Here is a 24,229-nt window from a genome sequence, read left to right as displayed (position 1 = left end):
CACCTCAGAAAAATTAAAAGCATGGGCAAGTTTGTAACCACTGTTTCCTAGAACCTTTGTTTCTCTTTGTCTAGCCCCAAATCATTTACCACTGACGTTGTTAAATGTTTCTCAACCTTCCAAGATGTGTTTTTTTTTTTTTTAAAAAAAAAAAAACTTCAAAAATATTGAAAATTGGGAAGGCCCAAAGGAAACTGCTTCAGTGAATGGGCTTCACAGAGCTCTAGTTTGGAACTCTGTGTGTTTCAGATCCCGCACCCTCTAGGCAGGGGTAAGGACAGAGTCTCAGGTATTCCCAGAGTCCCCCAACAGCTAAGAGACACTGCCAAGGAAGAACCTAAGGCCACCATGAGCAAAAAGATCCAGCAGGAACTCCTTGGATATATGGAAAAGAGACCGACCTGGGATCGGGATGCTTTGGCCTTCACTGTGCCACCCCAGAAAAACTGCGGAACCTCCTTGAACATACAGCTCTTCTTCCCATGATGAGATGATCACACCCGCTCTCTCTCACTACACTGTTGTAATAGTGAAGTTCAATGTGCACAAGGCACTTGGCAAACGGCTGGTTGAGTCTCAATGGATGTTGTCTGGTTTTATTGTTGTTACTGTGATTGTTTTATTAGTATTATAAAATGTGCTGTGACAGTGGAGGCTTTCCGTACCAGGCTATGGCACATTATTCTAAACACTTCTTGCAGCTGCCTAATAAAACTGAATATAGCTAATCATGTCAATGATTAAGCCATCTTTGACCAAGTCAAACTTGAGTAGATTCATCATCTAAAGTGGCCTGATTTTATTTACTTTAACTACAGGATGTCTGAACTAGTAAAATGAAGTCCCATTTGGTTTTAAAGATTCAGTGGCCTTCCAAGAATTTCCAAAATTGTAAAAACAAAACAAAACAATATCGATGGGGTATTCATAAAGCATGATTCTTGCAAAGATTTATAGCTAAGAAGATACCACAGTGTTAAATCATTCTAGTGCAGAAAGGTGATGGGTTGTCACATGAGTATCAATGGAACATGGAACTTCTTGTTTTCAACATTTTCTTTCTTTATTTTCAATATGATTTAATGATAAGTATTTATTTCTTTGGCCACTAAGAATACACCGAAGACCATTAGAACAGTCAGAGTTCAATGTAAGCATTGGCTCATAAATTGCACAACATGCTTTGAATGGATTTTCATTTTATGACCTTATAACAAACCAGATGAGCAGCTACCCTGGTTCTGTTTGTTTGGTTTGTTGTTTTGCATTGCTCGGGATCAAACCTAGAATCTCCCACATGTTAGGCAAAAGCTCTACCACTGAGCGACATCCCAATCCTCTGCCACAATTCTGAAATAAAGGCGCTAAGTCAAATGGTTTTCCTAAGAACCTTACCAGGTGGGACATCCTTTGAATTGCACTCTTGTACCACTCCAACATTCAGGGATCCAGGTGAGCTGGTATTCCAGGTTGGAAAACAGTCACGCAGGGAAAATGTCTCATTGTCCATAAGCAGTAAGGAACTGGTCCACTTGAACCCAGTTTCAAGCTGCTTGCATTGGCTCCATGTTTAAGGTGATACTGCTATAAATCCCCTGGACCTGCAGCCTGCAGGCAGAGGGTCCCTTGTCTCTGCTGCCACCTGAATTCCTTCCGGAAACTGCTGCCAGCTAATGCCATGCTTCTTTGAGGTGCTTCTGAAACAACATTGAAAGATGCAACAATGGTGGGGGTCTGGGAAACACCCAGAACCAGGCTCCAGGCCCCACTCTCCCTTGGCAGGCTAATGTGCTCCTGGACAAAGGCGGGAACAAGTTCCACCTCTGTCCCATACCATAAGCATGGTTGTGTCACTACAGAAGGGTGTCAGACCCAGTCTCTGCTAGTTCCATGTGACGGGACTGACAGTCCAGTGTATGTTGAGTAGCTGCTAACATAGAGTGGTTTGCCCTGACTCCTGGAGCCATGGATATTAGCGTGTGAGGGGGTGGCTGGCCAAGGGGATGAACTGAAACCTCAACAGTAGTCTAAGATTGCTACACAACTTCCTTTCTACAAAAGCTGTAGCGGGAAGGGCAGTTGGCTCTCCTCACAGCAGCTCCTTTCTGAGTTAGAAAATCACAACTCCATTGATACCTGACTTTTTAAGGCAGAAGCCACTATGTTACTACACCCTGAAGTGAATGAAATGAAATATAATGAAATATGGTGGCTCGGGAATTTTCACTCTGACTAGAAACTGCTCAAAGGAGTATTTAATTTGGACATGCAGGGTCCTCAGGGACAGTGTCACTCAGGGACCCAGAGGGCATCTTGAGAGCTGCCAGTCAGCTCCAAGCCAACCATTCTGTCAACATTTATAAACACTCACAGCTACAACATTACTCATTGAGGCAAAAGGGCATGGTCCACAACACCTAGAAATATCTATGTCATGTTATCTTCTTCGAAAGAGTTACTAACACTTAAAATGTATAAGGATGCCCTTAGGATGTAGTCAGCCTTAACTTGGTGAATACAGGCTCTTTTCAGCACAAGCACTCTGATAACATGTATCCAGTTATAGATCTTTCCCAAGTCCACACAGTGAGGACATTTATTTATTTATTTATTTATTTATTTATTTATTTATTTATTTATCTATCTATCTATCTATTTATTTATTATTTATTTTAGCTTTAATTGACCATCTCATTCTTGTCTTTGTAAATGCTCTTTGAAGTGCATTCTCTCACCTACCCCATGACTTTCCACACTATTGCTTTCAAATGTCCTGAGTCACTAAGTATTAGGTCTGATGCTTGCAGACAGTACACCTGGCCTGTGTATGCTTATGCAAACCAGTCCATCTTGTCATCAAAGTAAACACAATTCACTTACTTATTTAATGGGAAATGTTGAAGAGTGACACACTGAAGGGCTGGGGAGGGAATGAAGTATAGAAAACATTTGGAGTGACTTATTCATGCTGCTGTCTTCACCCCAAGTGGCTTTATCTCTTCAAATCTGTAGGAAGCTCTCAGTGAGCAAAAGAAAGCAGTGATATAGATGTTGAAGACTGAAACTTCCAATTATGCAGCCGGTGTTTTCATTGTGGGAAAATTTTAACCATTGATTGTTGTAGTGTCAAGGTGTGGGGACTGCCCATGGCTGTCTGCATACAGGACCCCTTTACCCACAAGCTGAAGCCCTGGCACATTTCTTGGATCTCGTCACAAGAGACAGACATTGCTACCCTATATCCCAAGTGACCAACACTAGCTTTACCCCTGCAAGTCTTGCTTGTGTAGCACAGAAGTCTAAACAGCAGACTCCACATACACGCAGGCTCTTACACTCATCATAGCTGCTCAGGATGGCCTCTGCTGTAAAGAGGAACAAACTGAATTGCTCAAACTCCCAGGGATGCTACTAAGAGCTCATAGTCAATTACCAGAGAGCAGGTGCTCGCTGGAAAGGCAGGGCTGTGTGGAGCTTAGGAACTGGATGTCATCTCACTGTCTACATTCAAATCCCAGCCCAATCACAAAGGATGTTTCCTAAGGTACTTCTGGGGATTAAAGAAAAACATAAGCAAAGTATTCAGAACAGTGCCTGGGTTTACTGAGCAAGCTCCATGGAAGAGTTAGTCAACAGAAAAAAAAAAAGGAGAGCAGAAGTACACTTGAAAGGCAGGCTGAACTTGATCCAATATTGACACTCCTAACCAGGATTCTCCAACTGACGCCTCTCAAGTGTCTGGTGCAGCTAGTCTGTCTCCAAGGTCTCTGTCTTCATTCCCCATGTTCCTTATTCCTTGGTTGTCTCTAACATTACCTAGTTTCCTTGCTCAACATCCTGGATTTCTCCCTGCTTGGAAGGGTAGGACCCAGCTGCACTCAACAGGCCACAGTAAAATGATGACCTGCCCGGGTTTAAGCAAGCACATTCTTCTAGTGCAACAGTTTCTAAAGCCATCTTTTGCAGCTGTTGAGAGCCTGCTGGAGATACAGGCTGTCCAGTGCTACCCAGACTTTATCAATCAGAAGTGCTGGTACTGGCCCACAATGTGCATTTGACAAAGTCTTCAGTGACTGCATGCAGCTTGCACTTGGAAATCATAGCCCTTCACAGGCCTATATTAAAAATATCCCTAAAGAAAATGCATGGAACTGAAAATTATTATGTTAAGCAAAATAAATCAGACTCTCAAAAAGACAAATACATTGTATTTTCTGTCATGTGTAGAACCTAGATTTAAATGTGTATGAGTGTGTGAATGTGTGTGTGTTTGAGTGTGTTAGTGAAATTAGAAAAGGGACAATGGGAGAGAGAAGGCATCTTAAAGAAAGTGGGGGAAGAGACGCTAAACAGAACACATGACATGAAAGCACAAGGTGGTGTTTGGGGAAAAGAAGGAGATCAGAAAGAGGGCATGGGGAGACGGGGGATCACAGGGATCACAAAGAGCAAATAGCACATGAAAACACCATGGTAAGAACCATTGCTTTACACACTAACTGAAAAAAAAATTAGTAAAAGTGCATAATGGTTGAAAAATGTTTCTACAGAACTGAAAACTGAAATTCACAGAAGTTAAGCAACTTTTTTCTAGGTTGTTAGCCTGATGGTGATGCCCAAATTGTTATTCTACTTTGTCATGGGCTCACCCTTTGCTGCTACATTATTGATAATATAGTGACTCTCTCTGAAGAGACAAATAAAGATAACAAAAGGTCAGAGGAGACACAGGCACAATCTACCTCAATGGTACCATCCTGAAATGTAGTGTTGGCAATCTAGTGTTCATATGTATCTAGTGTTCATATGTATCTAGTGTTCATATGTATCTAGTGTTCATATGTATCTAGTGTTCATATGTATCTAGTGTTCATATGTATCTAGTGTTCATATGTATCTGGCCACCCTTCATCTTGTGTCACAGACTATTTGCTCTTCAAGAGAATGTCAGCTCTGCACGGGGCTTTAACACAAAGCCAATTGTCTCCTCCCACTTTCTCTGCCGGTCTTGGCAAAGTCAGGTCCTGGACTTGTTAAAGAAGGTGATTCATCACTGAATGGAAAGAATGCCAAAACTCAACTCTACAAAAGCTTTCTTTCTTCACATTCTTAATTCCTGAGGACCTGATAGTCACTTGCTGTAGTGCAAACAATTATGAGCTTCCAGATTTGATGGACAGTTGAGTAACAATACAAGAAACAGAGGCCTCTTTACGAGTAGATTCTAAGGGGGACCAGCCACGCTGATTGATAGAAGACCTGGTTTTAGGTGAACTAAGCAGCTTGAGCTCAGGCAGTGGCTGGATGGCAGTTTCTCTCTCTCATTCCCTGTGAGTGTACTTTCCACTTGCTGGATTAGTGGAAGCTGCACAAGTTTGTCCTCCTGCTGTCTTACCCCCTCACACCAACACATTGCTTGCTTCCAAGGAAGGGTCTGACCAAAGCTTTGGGGGACAGTGACTGTTGCTAATGAAAATACATAGGACCACTGTATATTTTCTACATATACATATAGAAATATAAATTATACTACATGATAAATCACAAATAAATACAATATAAGCACTTTAAAATGTAATAAGATATTTTTTAACTTGTAGAATCTAGTATGTTATCAAAAGTATTTTAACTACTTTGACATTTCAACTTTTAATATTATTCATGATCACTTATACCAGTCTCGGGAAATCAAAAGAAATTGTAAGAATTCCACCTTCAGTTTAGGGGTTTGGCATCTTTTAGTCTTTCTTAGGTATGGAGGGTGAGAAAACAGAAAACACTAGCCCAGCATCACCTTTGCTGTTCAACTGTAGCGACATTATTAATCAATCACAGTGCTCTACACAGATATGTCAAGAGATTTAGTGTTACGCTTCTGAAATATATAAGCCCTTCAGCTATCAAAGGCCTTGGAGCTAGGACAGGATTACTTAACTATTTTAGGCTTTGTAAACTACTAGAACTTTTAGTTGAATGGTTACTGCTTTTGTTTGTTTTTACAAAACAGGACAAGGGGGAATAAAGCAAAAATAATCACTAATCAAATACACAATTCTTTCAACAAGTAATGGGTAAATTTTTGGTGGGTGAGATAAATATCACAGCAAACCTTGGAAATATAGGCACAGGGTCAAAGTGTAAACCTCAAACACTGTGGAACTACCACTATAGGGCCAAGTTCAAACACTGACTGGTGGGCCACGCTGATCCAAGCACATGGAAGTATAATCAGATCCACACATGTTAAAACACTGCTCTTCTCGCACCCCGAGAATCCTCTGAAGGCTGGCCAACACACCGTAGGAAAAGAATGACTTACTACAATACACTGTACTTTTTAGTTAAAAGGACGTCAACTGTGATAAATCATAGACATCCCCATACTCAGACATGGTTCTCCACCACCGCTATTCAGAAAACACAATATTCTGTTTCACATAGACCTCATGTTCTCACTAGTCTTGAGGGTAATATTCCTATTCTATCTAATTATAACCATCACACATCAAAGACAGGCCCCAAAACAGGAAGTCAGGATTTTTTTTCAAGTTAGAGAAGTTTTTTTTTTAACTTGAAAAAAGAAATGCCTAAGAAACTTAATGACAATTGCAAATAGTTACACATTGATGTCATTCAAATTGAAAATCTATCAAAATATTATGAGGACTATACTTATTTTATTTAGAAATAAAGAATTGTAAGATGTTAAAAGTGTTATAATTTATAACATGTCCAATTCCCTTTTGCATATTGATTTACAAAGTATTAACACACACACACAAAATATGTATTAGACTTTTATGAATTTGGACCAGGCATGGTGATTCATACTTAAGACAGAAGAATTGTTCAAATCCAGAATGGTCAACATGGTGAGTAGTGGGCCAACCAAGGCTACATAGTGAGACTGTCCCAAAAAAGACAAAAAAGAAGAATTTTACAAATTTCACAAGTTAAAATTTTATGTATCATTTACTACAAGTTAGCTTATTTAAGATGAGTAAAAGTACCTAAGTAAATATTCAACATGAGAATTAAGAAGGATTCCCAGTTCCTTACAGGCATATTTCAAATCACGTTTCACAGACTCTTTTGTGCCTTTCCGAAGAAGTGCTTGAACACTTTCTAAGAAAGTCCCAGGTCAGGGTCAACCAGTCCCTTGACTCAGATACTGTAAGTTAGAGCACGGGGAGGGGGCTCTGTCCCTTGAAAGACACATCATGGCTGGCATAGCCTCTGTCTTGAGATTGACAGCACTTCCTGGGAACTGTATCTCAGATTGGCATTAGCACCCTTCTCAGCCAAGTGCCTGGGCCTCAGCCCCTGGATTCCCTCCTTCCACGTGTGATGGAACCTGGCTCGCCATGCTCCAGGCTTGCCCTGCCTGGGACAGTGCTCTGCCACAGACTCCCAAAGGAACAAGTCGGAAAGTCTATCTGAATGCCTTCTGTGCCCATTTAAAATTATCGATTGCATTTCAATTTTACACTTTCTAAAACTTTAACAAATTTACGTTATCCCATCATTATATTCCCATTCATAATCTGCCATGATAAATGAACAGTGAAGAAATGAAAATGACAAAAGTCTCAAACTTCTTGCACATTTGTGACATTTTGTATCTCAAAATATTAAAACTGTAGCAGCATTTAGGGACACCCTGACCCTCCTGCAAACTGGAGACCTCTCTAGGGTTCAAAGTCACCATGAGCCTTTACCAGTCAGCCTGCAGTTATTATTCAGTTGAAGATGAGCTTTACTGTAAAATCATCTTTGGGGTTTGGGGATATTCTCTGACAGAGAATTGTTTTCCTAAAATTGAGGAAGAAGTTAAAATGCTTATTATTACTGCTTTGTAATGGAAACAATTTTTCATACTTTTATTTCCTATTTAGACATCTCACTAAAGAAGGCAAACTGGAGAATGCAATTATCTCAGGTAGAATATGAAGCCAGTGTGTTTAGAGATACACAGGGTCTTATGATCTTCGTAGCATTAATCTGAGACACACATACTGAAGAGTATCCATGTGCATGTGTTCATATGTATGTCTTACCTATGTGTATGTGTATATGTATGTGTATACATATATATGTGTGTGTATATGTTCACATTTTTAATGAAACAAATATTTAAAGCACCTAATGCTCTGATATTTCCTATTCTAGTTTTATTCTATTTTATTTTAAATTTATTCTATTTTGACTCACAATGTAGACTCACGGCCCACTCATGAGTTGTCAGGGAGCAGTCCGTACTCAACAGAGTTCTCTTCTATCCCCCTCAAGGACAACACTCACTTCTGTGTTCTTTAATTAATTAAGATTAAATTGCCATGTACATATGGAGCCACTGAGGATTTTATAGATTCCGCCTCGGAAGGTTTGGATCTTAAGCCCCAGGCTGCATTTCTGAGCACCTCAGAGTAGTGCCGGTGTGGTTACTGTGAAAACAGCATCTGAGGACTGACTGTCGCATCCAGTTTAGGAGACCATGATGCACAGAAGCAGGCCAAACAACATACCAACACCATACAGATAATGCTGCCAAAGGAAGACCAAAAGCTCAGGGTGCTTAATGCATTCCCTGGAGCTACAAGACACAGCAACAAAGAGACCCAAGTCCTTCCGTGGGGCATCTGCAGTCACCCGCACTTCATAATTCTCTCTTCCATGATTTTCACTCCATTTCCTTCAGCCATAACCTACACTGCAAAGCCACCTGCTTCTGAGGGCTCCAAAGTCACTCCTTACATTTTCCTTACATTGTGGATGTGGTGGACAAGGCAAAGCAAAGCAGGTCTCAAAAAGCCAGCACAGCAGAGGGTGAGACACTCAATTTGTTCCAATTAGGGACCTTGTTAACCTTGAAACACTCCTGTCAAGGAATAGCACATTCTGACTTTGTATGCATGTGGCAGGTGGTGGTCCTTTGAAACATGACTTCAGAATTCTATGCTCTATGTGGTTAGAGTTCCCAATGGAGGAAATGCTGAGCAAGAACTGTAGATCTTCCTGGGATGATATTGGGTGTCTGAAGTTTCAGCTTCCAGAACTTGGGGTATGTCCAAGCTGATTAAACAAAAACATAGTTTTGAGTGGGTTGCATGGATGTTTTGTGGGTGCATCTGGAGGGATGAGGATTGTGCTGCCCACCATGATACCCAAATGTGCAGCTGGCACAGATGTGGTGTTAGGCAAAGGCTTGACTGCAAAATGCCAGTGAATGAACATAACTGCAGTGCTGGCTCGACATCCTCATATAGAATCAGTTTGCTGATTCGTTCGCCCTGTCAGTGTTTGCTCTGTGAAATGGAGCCTTTGTAAAGGAGGCAGATACAGAAAGCCACATTCTTCAAATTGCCTCAGTCCACAGTGCAGATAGGGAGAAAGGAGAACTGAAGAAGAGACAGAGAATGCTTGGGTCGTGGTACAGACTCACTTGAAGGCAACTGGGCATATAGGGCAAGGGTTGCATCAAAATCAACTGTGGGATGTAGTGTCCCAGTTTCCCAGACTCTGTGTTGTCTCCTCCCACCTGCGAGAACCAGGGTCTGACAAACTATGGACTTGAACCTGGTGAGAAGACTGGGGAAGGGGAGGCTTTAAACTAAAGTTTAAGGCAGTGGTTTAGGCCCTGGGAGACACTTGGCCATGTCTTAAGCACACTTTGGGGTGTGCATCAACACTAATGGTACCCACTGATAAGAGGGCAAGGGTGTGGCTAAACATCCCACAATGCACAGGGCTGTCCACATACCAAACAATTCCCTGCTTCATAATGTCAGCACAGAGATTATCACACTTTGCCAGAAGTGAGAGAGAGAGAGAAAAAAATATGCATTCCCCAGCTCTGCATTCTCTCCTACAGTAGAAGAGACATGGCAGGGCTGAGGAAGGCTAGGCTTGCCTCTGCTTCAATGGATCCATTTTAATACTGGGGAAATACCTGCTGATGGGGTCAGCTGAGGGCCAAGCCAAAGCCCAGGGGAGGCCAGCAAGCCTTGGGGAGAGGGTCTGGGCTGCTCTGCAAAGTAAGAAGCCAATGAGGAATGGCTAAAAGGTGGTCACTACTGCTGTGTCCCAGTCACCTTGTCTCCTGACTGCTGTCCTTTGCCCAGAGGTGAGATTTGCTCTGGTCTGCTGAAGCGGCAGTCCCAATATGTCAGAGACTAACCTTAACTGCCTCTGGAGTTGATATCCGAGTCTTCCTTTTTCTGTCAGCTGGGGCACCAGTGTAGGCACAAAGACACTGGTTGCCATCCCTCGGAAACTGCTGTCTCTCCCCTGTCCCTGGCTCACAGGCCCTGCTGTCCTACTAGTGTACTTTGTACGTGAAGCCACTCCCCAGGCAAGTCTTAGAGGCCTGGGCCGGGAGCAGCATGGGGCAGACAGTACTGCAGTCAGAGGGTGTGAGGCACCCACAGAACCCCCTTAGGAGGCCTGAGTGAAGACCAAGAACGGCCTTGCAGCTGGCCCCACTGCTTCCAGACCTTCAGAAACACAACTTCAGGCGCATTCCATTCCCTCCCATAGAGATAATAAGCAAAACCACATCTTTTGATGAAGAAAAGCAAGGATCATAGGAGGCAGAAGCAATGGCATAATCCCCTCGTTACTGCAGCCCCTCTGGTCACATCGCTACAAGGCTACAAGAGTTCTAATAAGTAACAGGACATGGCTCAGAGAAGGGGCAGATCTGACTATAGACAGGGTGAGGCCAGGGTGAGGAGCAAGGGCTTTTGTAACACCACAAATCCCAGAGGCCTCAGTGAATGAGCAGCGGGCATTAAAACCCTAGAACAGAAAAAAAAAAAAATCCTGCTATTTTAAACATTGGGAAGCAGTGAAAAACATGAATTGTAAGATCCCCAGGGTGATGCCTAATTATCCATCTTCCTTGTAGTGGGAATTCTGAACCACTAAACACCTTAAGGGGAAAAGGACACAATAAAAGCTAGGAACTGGCAAAACTGCTACAACCACTGTAGCCAAAATGTTCCTTATGGGGTCTGTCTGTCTCTGTCTCTCTCTCTCTCTCTCTCTCTCTCTGTGTGTGTGTGTGTATGTGTGTGTGTGTTTGCTGTCTCTGTCTCATGCATGTGTGTGTGTGTATATCTATGTACGTACGTATGTACGTATGTACGTATGTACGTATGTACGTATGTACGTATGTACGTACGTATGTATGTATGTATGTATGTATGTATGTATGTATGTGTCAAGGTTGTCTAAAACTGTCTCAGAATGTTAGCCCAGCAGGAGCCTGTTACCTCAAGTCCTTGCAAGTCATAAGCTGAGACCATGGCTACCTAGCTTGGGCCTTGTGAACAGAGGCCACCATCAGAGCCTCTGCTCATAGCTCAGCAGAGTACAAAGTCTGTTATATATCGCCTTTATGGAGAATTCCTGTTTGGGACTCTGAGTTCTCTCCAACCCTATGAGGAGAGTGGCATTCTATCTCAGGTCTGTTGGGATTGAATCTTTTCTTTTCTTCTTTTTCTTTTTCTAAGAGAAAAGAACAGCCAAGCTTGTCTGCAGGCCAGCCTATTCCCTTATTCATAATGCGGGCCAGCAGGCCTTGTAAGCGTATATGCTGGGTCATCTGAGGACGCTGGAGTGTTCATTTTAAAATTAGATTCATCCTAATTATATGAAAACAGCCCACGTGTGGTTGGCCAAAATACCAGCAAAACATTACTCAGCACCTGGCTGCTGGGTGTGCCTTCACCAGGACAGCGCTAGACTGGTTTCACAGTGGGGCCTGCCCTCTTACAACTTCAAATCGAATGAAGAAGAACCTCGTTGACCAACAGGAGCTCTAGACACTGAGCATCAAAGGAGTAAACAACATTAAGTGACCTAAACAGGCAGTGTTCCTGGGGACACTCAGAAGTGACATGTGCTTGTAGGACACAAACAGAAAGAATTTCAGCTTGATTCTGTACATACTCTTTCTTCTTTATTTTCAAGTTGAGGACCAAAGCTAGGGCCTCCACTGTGTTAGGCGAGCTGCACAAGTGCTCAGACCTTGCATGTGTGTGTGTGTGTATGTGTGTGTGTGTGTGTGTGTGTGTGTGTGTGTGTACACTGAACTCATTTCTCTTTTATTTCTGTTTAGCTTTTCTCTTCTGGTGGTGGAAGTTGAACTCAAGTCTCTAAGGTACACGTTAGCCATATATTTAACCTATTGGTGAGTGACACCGCTAGCCTTATCACACCTTCTCTTACAAGGGATTTTAACATCTGTGGCTTTTGATCTGCCTGGAGTTTCTGGGCTCCTCTCCCTATCACACTCAGGATGTAGGGGAAGCCTCTACTGAACTCATCCACCACAGAGCATCACACTGACATTCTCCTTTGCGGGGATTATTTTGAGGCCTTTGTTTTCATAACCTTTTAAGGAGTTCTGGAATTTGCAAATTATAGCAATATCATGCCATTGTACTCTATTATTGTTATGGAAGCTCAAAGACAGTAACTGGCCAGAAGTGTCATGGCTGAAAGGTGGCAAGGCTAGGCATTCCACTGGCTGTCTTGGGACTGGTACAGATGTCCACTCTCCCTGTGGGAGGGCCTGATCTCTCCAGTGTCAAGCTCACAACTGATCTGAGACAAAGGATCTTCCATCCCTCCACTATATACAATGCCAGTAAGAGAAGTGGCTCCCACCCTCCCACCCTCCCACCCCACTCTATGACAGGATATCATTGGAGCCCGCCTGTGGGGTTCCCAAAGGACAGCAAGAGATGCACTTCTGCACATTGAAATAGCAAGAGTCAGCTGCATCTGTAGCTGACACTACCTGGATCCACGGCTTCCCACTGGGAACGGCCACTTTCAGACCATCAGTAACAGTTTGCAGAGAAAGACTCCTAGACACGATCGCTGAACCAACCCAGGAAAATGCAGCATATCCCATCACCACTCCTTACATAGCTCCAGCACGGTCCTGTCCCTCATGGATTAGTTGCCACGTCTGCTCCCTTCTTTCTCTCTCTTGCTGACAACTGAACCCAAAGTCTTGTATCTGTTGGGCGGGCCCTACACCCTTGAGCAACACTCTCAGTCCTCCTCACTTCTTCCTTAGAATAAAACATTTTAATAAGAAGTAATAAGGTTTTATGAAGGTAAAATATATAAAGTTATAACTGAAGGGAGTTCTTTTTCTTTGTCCTTGCCTTGTGTTTATCATTCACACCTCTTACAGTTCCTTCATGGAGCTATTTTTAAAGACCTGGATGAATATCTGACAAAGGACGTTATTATTGGGACAAAAATAAATAAATATATTTTTATAACTAAGAAAGAGATGACTTATTTTAGTAAGAAATACCATAATCGTAGGAGAATTAACATTTTATAAATCAAATTTATGTAATACACCATTTTAACAGCCTTAAAGCCTTGCTTCAGGTAGCTAATTCAACAGCTGTCAATATACCAAGAGTCAGCTCCAGCTTTCTGCTTCCTGACATTTCTTCTAACATACTTATGCCATTTAAAAGATACTAAAAATTAAAATACATTACTAACATTTCCATACTGTACACATGTCAATGTTTACAGTATAATGAATAAAATAAAATACTGATTGAAATTAAATTCTCTGGTTGCTTTTATCAATTAATGTGATTATTAGACAAAAAAAAAATTACATGTGACTCATCTCACACCTCTTTCAGACAACTGCAGTGATTGCTACCAGAGCTTTCAAGCCATCACAGTTTTCCAAAATAAAGTTTTATTGGTATGAGGTATGCCTATCTGCTTACATATTATCTATGACTGTTTTCTCTCCATAGTTGTAGACCTATGAAGCTTCAATAGAACCTGTATGTTTTAAAAATGGATAATACTCACTATATGGACCATTAGAAAAATTCTTGCCAACTCTTGGGCTAAAGATAAATGAGGTGATCTAATTCACCTGTAATTATCATTATGACTAGGAAATTCAAGCTCTGATAAAATCAAGGTATTTATTAAAACTACCTTTATTTGTAATTAGGTGGTATTTCTATAATGCCATCCTCATTCATTCATTTTCACCATCCATTTATAATTTTGATTAAAGAAATCAAGTCCCTGATAGAATATCAATACTCATTACTAAGTAATGTCTCAATGCAACAGAAGCATTATTTCACTCTGGTCATAAAAGAACAACTGTGTTTCTATCAGACACAGGAAACACAGGGACAATGTCCTTCAGCATCACACAAACTGCGAAGAAGATGAAAGACAGTTTTGAAGCTTCATTTGAAAACATCTTGAAGAGAATCTAACATGTAATCTGTTTTCAAATTAAACTTGAAATTCCATCAAATATAAAATCAGCCTGCTAAAAATATGATCAGAATTAAGATAAGAAATTTTTCACATGTTGAAGAAACTTAAGCCTGTTTCCAAAGACATGGGCAACAGGCAACAGCCTCAGCTCAGTCGGTCTTCCTTCTTGGCCAGGAGAATACCCTGTACATGAAGTTTGCCTGGCCAGCAGCCTCCCTAGCTGTCCATCGCATGCACCAGAATCCTTACAGGCTTCTGAATGCTTTGCACCGTCCCCACACCCCATGTTATTTCCTGTTCTTTCTGCGCAGATCCCTCTCCACTCCTAGCTACACATTCCCATTGTACACTGTGCTGATTGCATCGCAGGACTTATCGATACGGTAAGTGCCTATCCAGTGTCAGTGCTATGTTACGATGAATACCTAATATGTGACAGAACCTGGATAAAGGCCAAGCCTTACACTATTTACTAAATCTTTACATATTTCAGAGGCAGAAGCTAATATTCCGTGAAGCCAAGTTAAGCCGGGCCACAAATCCCCATTCTCCCATCCCCAGCCCTTGCTCCTCCGCAGCTCTGTACCAGTGGTCCAAAACCCCCCATACTTCCACCACCCAGTCCTGGCTCCTCATTTCTCTGCCAGCGGTCCTATTTCAGCTGCGTTACTGCCCACTGTACAAACTCTGGAAACATTTCTAGCAGTTACAACTGGCACCACTTGCACTAGTGTGTAGAAGGCAATCATGTTGACACACCTACAGTGTACAGGACAGTCTCCCAACAAAGATTTATCTGGCCCCAATTAGTGATGTCGCCTGCTATTGAGACACACTGCACTATACTGTCACCTCCTGTCCACTGTCCCAGTAGGCTTTACACATTTCCTTAGCAAAGATTTTTAAATGCTTGTTGTGGTGTTTTAACACCTACTCTCACTCCTAGTACCTAGCAGATGCTCAGTTCATTTGGGATGGATGGATGGATGGATGGATGGATGGATGGATGGATGGACTCCAGGGGAAAAGTATATTTTAAAGCTCTGTTTTAAGGAAACTTCAATTGTGATAAATCTAAGCATGCATCCCTTTCTTGTTCCCTCTTTTCTGCCCTTCCTCCTTCTTCCTCCCTCTTCCTTCCTGTCACCTTCATATTTTTTTTGGGGGGGTTAGGGGGATTGGGCAAACACAGCCAAGGTTGATCTCAAACTTATGATTCTCTTGCTACAGCATCCCAAATGCTGGAATTACATGCATGCATGACAGTGTGCCCATATGACAAAATATTCTTAAATAACAACAAATATTACACATAGAATGCATGTCTAATCACACCTTCACCTTGTAATTATGAATCTGCAGAGTATACAACAAAATTAGCAACCTAAATGAATGGGATTTCATACCCTACAAGGCCTCAGGGGTACAGGTGTTTGTTGAATTCCATAAAAGGTCTAAGCTACAGAATAAATCAATCTCAAAGGCCATACTTTATTTTTTTAAGCAGCATTCTATGTTAAGTTTCTTTGATCATTTTTTTTTAAGGAAAAAATCAGACAAGAGTGTACAGCCTTCTACTTTTCCCTGATATGGCTCCATGTCAGTCATAAGAGCATTAGTGAAGATCTGCAGATTCTGGAAGATATCAGAAATTGTGGAAAGGCTTAGATCCGACTGTAAAGGTAAATAGAAATAGAATAGAGATGGGCCATTCTCTGGCTTGTGAAAATTACTACTTTGAACATTAGAGAACAAGTCACTAGAGGATGTACATTCCTATCATTATATTTTTTAAGTAACAGGACTTTAAAATCATTGTAAAATACTATGGTGATATTAATCAGTACTGCAGACAAACTGCTGGGTTTTTTTTTTTTCATTAAAAACAAACATGTCCCATTCATGAGAAAATGCAGCAAGACTAAAATGAATGAGCTTGATTATTAAAAATGCAATACCAAGAGCTCAGCTTCACATTCTCTCATGAGGAACAGTGGCCATCTGTTGCCTCATACACGTGCATGCATGTAATGCACAATCACTCAAAGAAGATGGTGATGGCATAGGCCTAGCTACATACTCTCCTCACCCTTGGACATCCTTACAACATACCAGTATAAAAATAGACTCTGAGACTTTATATTAAGTTGCTATGCTCAGGGTTTCCAAGACACGATTGACAAAGACCCAAACAAGCCAATAGTAAAAGTCAGGCTCCTCCAACACATCCAAACATCAGAGAAAGTACTGAAAGAGATTGCAGGATCTATGCCTGTGACATCAGCATGGGTAGCATGTCATACCCTGACATAGGCAGTGCCTCTGCCTCTGCATGTAAGAACATGACACATGCTTGCCACAGAGACAGGTTCTGTACGCTTGGACACGCAAGTTGGTGAGACATTGATGCGCACAGTAGAGAAACACGAGAAAAAGATAAACGAGTCTGGAATAACATGGTTGTTAGCATCACATTCTTTGCAGAGCCCAGCCATGTTGCTGAGCCCTGAGAAAACATATAAATGATAGAGGGCAGTACTGAGCACATAGACACAACACATGTCAAAGGACCAGACTGCTCCACGGGTTCCCAAATGTCTGTACTAAACTATGGTTAGCCGCTCAGCTGCTATCATCACAGAGATGTATGCTGCAGACCTCCAATTGCCTACCTGCACTCCACCCTCGCCTTCTGCTGACTTGTTCCTGGCTCCGATAGTTCCTTAAATTCTGCACCACAGAAGAGAGCAATGGTTCCCTTAAGGCCTCTTTGGGCTCTAGGAACTTTACTAAGTAACTGAGTTTACTTTAGTCTGATCTTCCCTAAATGTTGGGCATGCCTCACCATCAGGTGGCAATATTCCATTAGGAATGTACAAACACACATGAACATGTGAGCAACTGTTGTTAAAAAGGACCCAGAAAAATAAAAACTAGAATAAAATATTTAGGGATGAAGAAGATTAAATGGAACTCAGATATGTACACTAGAAACATCTTCCAACCACACACTGGACCATGAATTTGCCCTTTGGTTTTTGGTTTTTGAAAAACATCTCCATAAATATCACTTAATTTTTGGTAATCATTGCCTAGCAGCAATTCTAGGTTATATTTTCTGGCCAGAGCTTCAACTATGGTTACTCTGTGTTTTAAGACTAGATACACATGTTGTGCAGATTTAATGTGTCATGAACATCTTTGGCCACTGGACACATATTCCGGGGTGTGCCTTGTGAGGATGTGTGGCTGTGGTGATGAAAAGGCCACAGGATGTTTCCCTAGACATGGTTTGTCAGCCCTTTTTGGTTCAAATCCAGGCCCTCTGAACTTTCAATTTAGAAACAGTAGCAGAGGTCATCACAGATATTGGCTTATCATTGACCAAGAACTGCCAGCACACAGTGTCTCCAGGGGCCCCTGGGTTAGGGGCACTAGACTCCCAAGAACATGAGCACTGGTCCAATCATTACTCCGACTGTCAGCTGGCTAGATCTCTAAGAGAAGGGCATGGAAGCATGTGATTGTGACTCTGTTTTGGATGTGGTATCTGCTCAAGTTCCAAAATACACTAGAAAGTTCTAGAACTTAATGTGGAAAGTGAGAGTGCTCTGTCAGAAACTCACTGGCCTGAGGACACTCAGCCCTTAGCTTCAGTAGGTGCATCCTGGAGGGGTTCACACCACACCACAAGCAGCTCTTGGAGATAAAGTGACTTCATCCACCCCTACCTGCAGCCAACGGGTCTTTGAAGAAACTCCAACAGGCATGTCTATTTCCTCAGTGGAGGACACTGCAGCATCACGGGGCTTAATGTATGCACCTGTCATTGGCTACAGACTGAACTTCAAATCATGTAACAGAACCAGGTAAATGGTAGATATACAAATTTCTGCAGACTGAGAAATCAAATGAAGACATGAAAATGACTTTCAAACAAACAAGAGGCTAACTTGCCTGGCATTGCTTATCCAGCTTTGACACAAGCTCAAGTCCTAACCACAGAAACATTCACATGCTCTGGCTCCTGATGTAATCCAGACATTCATTTTTGGCCATGTTGAATGATGGCACTCAAACTGACACAGCAGGGAAGGAGAAGCACTGCTTCCAACCGATCTGCTTCCAACAACAGTACTCACGTGCCAAGGTGCCTGGTGTCAGGGATGGGCAAACCCACACACAGGCTCTCCTCACAATGTGGAGGTAGGACAGAAAAGGAACCTGTCAACCCTGAAAGACAGAGCTACAAAGATCAGAGCAAGAAGCATGAGGGGTCCCTGCTCAGGAAGTCTAGGGCTCTAGGGTCATTGTCACATACCCAGCTGCCCTATCCTCTCTAGTTGCTTCAGACAAAAGCCAACACACTGGACATTGGAGACAGTCAGCTCAGTGAACATGCTGTCCATTTATTCTCATTTTCTGAGCTCTCCTCCAGTACTGAGGCTTATGCTAGCACCTGGACCACTGGGCCACTGGAGATGAGCCCCACAGAGAAATGTAAATTAGGATTCTTTTCCTCATTAACCCCTCTGCAATTTTCTCCTCTTGAGAATTTGTCAAAGGCACGACCACATACAGAGATCTATTTCATTCCCTGTGACTTTGTCAGGCCCTATGGTAACAGCCTGGAAATGGCATCTGATCCATTCTCCTGAGTACCAATTCTAGAGAGACCTCCCCACCCCCATTTCTTTCTGTTAAACTGATTGCCCCAAAACTTGGCATTAAATTAAATATGCTACAGCAGTAAGCCCTTTGGATTTTGGTGTAATTATCTTCCTAATTCCCCAGAACACTGATCTTCTCTTCCCCTTCCCCCAACGATTAACAATACTAATATTATTTTGTAGGGTTTTCTAATTAAAGAGTTATTTTAATTATATATATTTACACAATACATATATGTGTGTGTGAGGGTGTGTGTATCCAAGTCAGGTGCCCAATGAGTCCAGAAGAGGCCTTCAGATCCTCTAGAGATAGAGTTACAGGCAGTTATGAGTTGCGGAGCATGGGTGCTGGCAACTAAACTCAGGTCCTCTCTGAGAACAGCAAGCACTCTCTTAACTGCTAAGCCACCTTTTCAGCCTTGTTTTGAAGCAAGTTTTTATTATGTAGAAACAAAGAGCATGCTTTTACTATGTATTATTACTCAGATAATAATACATTTACTATGTATTATTACACATTTCTAAAACTTGTTTCTCTATAAAAAATTATCATGATTATCAATGGCAATTTCCTTGTGTTCTGAACTGGCAAAAATTGCCATGAATTTGAATACCATTTAGGCACCAAACTCTGGTCACTCAAAAATTCAGAGAGCTGAATATTCCTCACAATCTCTTGGATCAGAATTTGTTTATGAAATGAAATGAAAGGGGTGCCACAGGCAAAGGCTGGTTGGCTAACAGCACAGAGTAATGAGAGAGTTATTTCAAAATCTATCACCAAGATATTTTCTGGGTTGTGTTAGACCCAGAAAACCTGATTTCTCCTTCGCCAGACACCATTTTTGTAGCCTACACACTACCACTGTCAGCAGTTGGTCACCTCGGAGGCCTTGCCAAGACCTGAAAGTGTGAGAGGTCCTCTCATTCACCTGTGATGTCCAGGGTCTGGAGTTTCACTCTCAGCCCTGACAATGCCTCTGAAATGAGTAAGGTTCTGCTGAAACTCTGATAACTAAAAGTCAGTATATTCAGGAATCAAGGGGAATGCGCAAGGCAAAAGCACTCTTGAGGATTTCTGCACAGCATGGCAAAGGCGTGCAGGAGGAACTTGGAGAATTAACTATATAGAAAGGCAGAACAGCTATTGTCTTATGCAGTGAGACAGATGCAAGGATTGAGTCATGCGTGTGTGTGTGTGTGTGTGCGTTTGTGTGTGTGTGTTTATGTCTGTGTCTCTGTGTGTGTGTGTCTCTCTGTATGTGTGTGTTCATACCTCATCAGATTTTGGCATATCCAATATGGCAATGGTTGAAGAACTCAGGCATTTGGGGGAAGAGAATGTTTGGGCACAATCTTCAATTTGTCCAATTAAAATTTACCCAGTGCCTACTGTGCTAGGTATTTTTCCAGATGCTGAGAGAACAAGGGTGAATGAAGCAGTCAACACTACTGTCCTCTAGACTCCGCCTTGTCATCTAGAATTTTCAGAATTCAGTTTCAAACAGAAAATGGACACGTATCAGATCAAAAGAACAGTTCTGATCATAGCCATTGCTGAGGGGAAAAAAAACAGAACAAAAAGCAGAGGGATCTTTGAGTAAGAATGAAGGACTAACTTTCTTCAAGTGGTCAAGGAAAGGCTGCCTAAGAAGGTGATATGTAACTCACACTAGAGGAAGAGGCCAAAGAAACCAATCACCTCTACTCTGATGTCCATGAATTAAGTTGAGCTGATTACAGAGGAACCCCAGACACTCACTGGTGGCCGGGCCCCTAGCATCCTTCCAGCATCTACATAGGTGGGGAAGGAGAGGGCCCTGGTTTCTCTTCCTGGGAGAGCTTAACCAGTCTCCCTCTCTCAGAGGTGCTGGATCACAGGGGAGCTGCAGCTCATCTCTTGTTACACAGAGCTGGCCACAAAGAAGCTGGAAGGGGAGAGGTGGAGTATCTAGTCCTCTTTTTGTGCCAGTTACTTTATATAGCAATACCCCAATGTCAATGAGATTATGCTTTCGCATTGTAATGTAACATGAATTGTTTCATTAAAAAACAGGAATAATTCTGAAGCTATATTCAGTATAATTTGCTTTTACTCACAAAGCAGATTTTCCATTTCCAGTATATAATAAACCTCTGGAATTCATTTAAAAATAGGATCCTAATAGTATCTATTAATATGAGCAAGCAATAAATTGCTCTTCACCAATCTCTTCACATAAAAATGGCCCAAGCAAAGCACCTTTTACTGAAATTCTGCTAGGGTCAACTAAAGCACAACCAATAAGCATGAAAACACTCTAAAGACTAACTCTGTTCAAAATACTTCCCACTCAAACACCTTTCTCATTAATGGTTCCCAATGCACGACTTCTTTCAGAATGAGAATAACAAGCAGAAGTGAATTAGGGAGATCAGTCATCCAGAATATTCACAATGAATCATGGAAGATTTCTTTTTTCTTTTTTTAACCAAAAAGAAATTTTTATTCCTTCCCAATACAGTGCGGCAATATTTCATTACAATATCTATAAACACTCTAAACCAGAGCCAAATCATATAAAGAAACTGCCCAACGGGTCTATGGTACTTAATACATTCATCCTTAACAAAACTGCTGTGTTCTCCTATTCATGCATTGAACAAGAAATGCTTGGTTCGTTCAGTTTCAAACAGATCTTTAAAACCGATCACTAGTACCTCGGACCAACCACACTGGCAGAAGGGGAGTTCATTCAATGTTATTTTCTGACTCAAGGTAGCCTTTGATTTCTCCATGGGCTTGGAAAAGGCAGGATGGGAACTTGAACTTGGCTGCCCAGGTACTCCTTACTTTTTGTGACTCACTTTAAAAATTTTCCCATTTGGGGCAAATCATTCATTTAGCCTTTAATTAAAACAAAAACAAAAATAGTTCACATACACACACCCAGCTCCCTCCCTCTTAAAAAGAAACCAGAAGGCTTTAAGAATTAGCTCCATAATAATCCCACTGTGGTCACAAGAAATCTTCCTCCAAAATGACAACTGACCCTAGCAATAGAAACTCTCCAAAGACGTCTTCCCCGATCGTGGGGCGCACAGCTGACACCACCAGGATCAGCACCAACCGTCGCGACCCCAAAAGATGCTGCGTCAAGAGAAGCGAGAAGCGAAGCAGAAGAACGACTCTGGAGTGAGCCCGCGGAGGCGGTGAGGGGCACAATCTCCAGGCTCCGGTCAGCGCACGCTAACCTTCGGGAGCTTTCTGCTTTCCAAACCCTAGAGTTCCGGGGCAGGAGCAAAGAGGAAGGGGACAGAAGACCCACAGTCCCTTTAAACCGCCCACCTCCGCGCCTGTCAGCCTCCTCGGATCCTTCGTGCCCTACAACTTCCTCCTCACGGAAACTTCCACTGGGTTCAGCGCCCAAGATGCCAAACTCCATTTCACAAGGAGCCTGCCCCTGGCTGGGTTCGGGCTTCAGCTCCCTGCTCCCGGGGTGCCCGAGCCCTAGAGGAACCGGACGCAGAGGCCCGCGGCGGGGACCGCGCGCGCCTCGGGCCACTCGCGCTCGGCCCGCAGGACCCCGTAGCCCCCCGCCCACCCCGCGCCCCCGCCGCGCCACGTTACCGGAGCGCTGGAGCCTGGCGGTGGCGCCCCGAGGCGGCGTGCGGGCGAGCTGCGGCCGAGCAGCCGGTGGCCTCCGCCGTGGTGTTCGCATTAGCCATGCAAAGTTAATCCCGCCGCGTCACGCCGGCCGCCCGCCCGCCCGAGGCTGCGCCGTGCTCGGCCGAGCCGCAGTCTCCTCCCCGCTCCGCCCCCTCCGCCGCGGGGTCCCGTGCCACGCCGGGAACCGGGCGGGCTCGACTCCCCTGACCTGTCAACCGTCCTCTGGCGCCTGGAGGCGCGGCGCGGCTCCCCGGACGCTGGCGACCTCCCCGCGGCGACCTGCGCGGGCGGCGCGGTGCAGGGCCCGAGTCCCCGCCTCCCCGAGACCCGGCGCGCAGCCTTACTCGGGACTGGGGCTCCGGCCGCACGCCCGCGAGCGAACCGCTGGCCGCTCTTCCCCTCCGCTCCTCCAGCCCGTCCGATTCGCGCAGCGGGCTCGGGCCGTCCCGGCTCCGCCAAAGGCGCAGCGACGAAATGGCCTCCCGGCGGTGCCCCCTGTCACGGCCGAGCAGCCGGCGGCTCGGGTGCCCTGCGCGGTCCCCTGCGCACCTGCCGCCTAGGTGCGGGCGGCCCCCGCCACGACCCCGCCGTCCCGGCGCCTCGTGCGCCGCCCTCCCTGGGGTCACATAGCTGCGGGTCCGCTGGCCGCGCGTCCACCCTCCGAACTGCAGGCGCGCAGTTCGAGTTGGGCTGTCATTCACGTAGTTGAAGAGGCACGAGTGTGACGGGAGTGAGGGGTGGGAGGAACGGATGACAAGAGATAGAGGGGACCTCCAGGAGCACAACCCTGTGGGTCTGCCCGACCGGCGCGGAGGTGTCACCAGCTCCTCCTTCCTCCTCTAAACTACCTGTGGCGCGTGCCATACCACGGGGCACCCGGATCCTCCCGGGGCTCTGCCCCCTGCAGTCCCCACACCGCTGGACAATACCTTGCTTGCCCTAAAGAAGCTGTGCCCGCCCCACCTCCACCTCCACCCAACGCATTAAGCATGTGCCGGGTTGGTGCCACAAATAGGGTTTAAAGGGACACTTCATTAGTTTGTGTCTGTCCTGGAAATATACAAATAAAACCGGAAGAAAAAAATAATCTCTACCCTGGAAGGGTTCTATCCTTGCAAGCACACAGCTCTGAAATGTCCATACCTCAAGTCCTGAAGCGTAAGCACTCAGGTTGGGAGAAAACACAGCGGGCGCCTGGGTTCTGTTCCAAATGACCAAGGCTGTCTCCCAGCTGCTCCTGGGAGGTAGGTTTTATTGGAAAAATGCCGACTACTCAGAGGACACGCAGCCAGTGGGAAGTTACAGTTGCGACAAAACTACTTTGAGGACAGAATACAATTAATGTTCTTACGAAGGGTGTTAAAATACCTTAAAGGTCCTTCATCGGTATACTCATGTATCACAGTGCAGTATACTGAGCCCAGATATCTCAACGGAGGGAATAATGTCTAGATTATTTTAAAGAGTTTTCTAGATTTCCCACGGGTGATAAGGGTGCCCCGCCACCCCCCAACAGCGTCTCTTGGGCAGGAAAGGAGAAGGGAGAGAGGCTGACACCCTTGGCCACAACACTAATGACGGTGGCAAATCCCAAGCTTTCCCTGCCTTAGCGGAGAAG

General features: G+C 43.9%; 1 protein-coding gene across 9 annotated transcripts in view; it reads right to left on the bottom strand.

Annotated features, from left to right (window-relative positions):
- Positions 1 to 23,826, bottom strand: part of Thrb (thyroid hormone receptor beta) — a 351,830-nt gene extending 328,004 nt beyond the window's left edge. For 3 of the 9 annotated variants that reach the window (XM_055599080.1, XM_055599087.1, XM_055599079.1), the window contains exon 1: positions 22,573 to 22,705. The gene's annotated coding sequence lies outside the window, so the exon portion shown is untranslated. Of the gene's footprint in view, positions 1 to 22,572; positions 22,706 to 22,819; positions 22,873 to 22,955; positions 23,106 to 23,160; positions 23,254 to 23,459; positions 23,524 to 23,754 lie in introns of those variants that run through there. The other 6 variants (XM_055599083.1, XM_055599084.1, XM_055599086.1 and 3 more) reach the window with 6 other exon arrangements.
- Positions 23,827 to 24,229: the final 403 nt, after the last annotated feature.

Source organism: Psammomys obesus, unplaced genomic scaffold, assembly GCF_907164565.1.
Source record: "Psammomys obesus unplaced genomic scaffold, mPsaObe1.curated_primary_1811, whole genome shotgun sequence".
NCBI lineage: Eukaryota > Metazoa > Chordata > Mammalia > Rodentia > Muridae > Psammomys > Psammomys obesus.
This window is presented reverse-complemented; position numbering and strand designations above follow the sequence as displayed.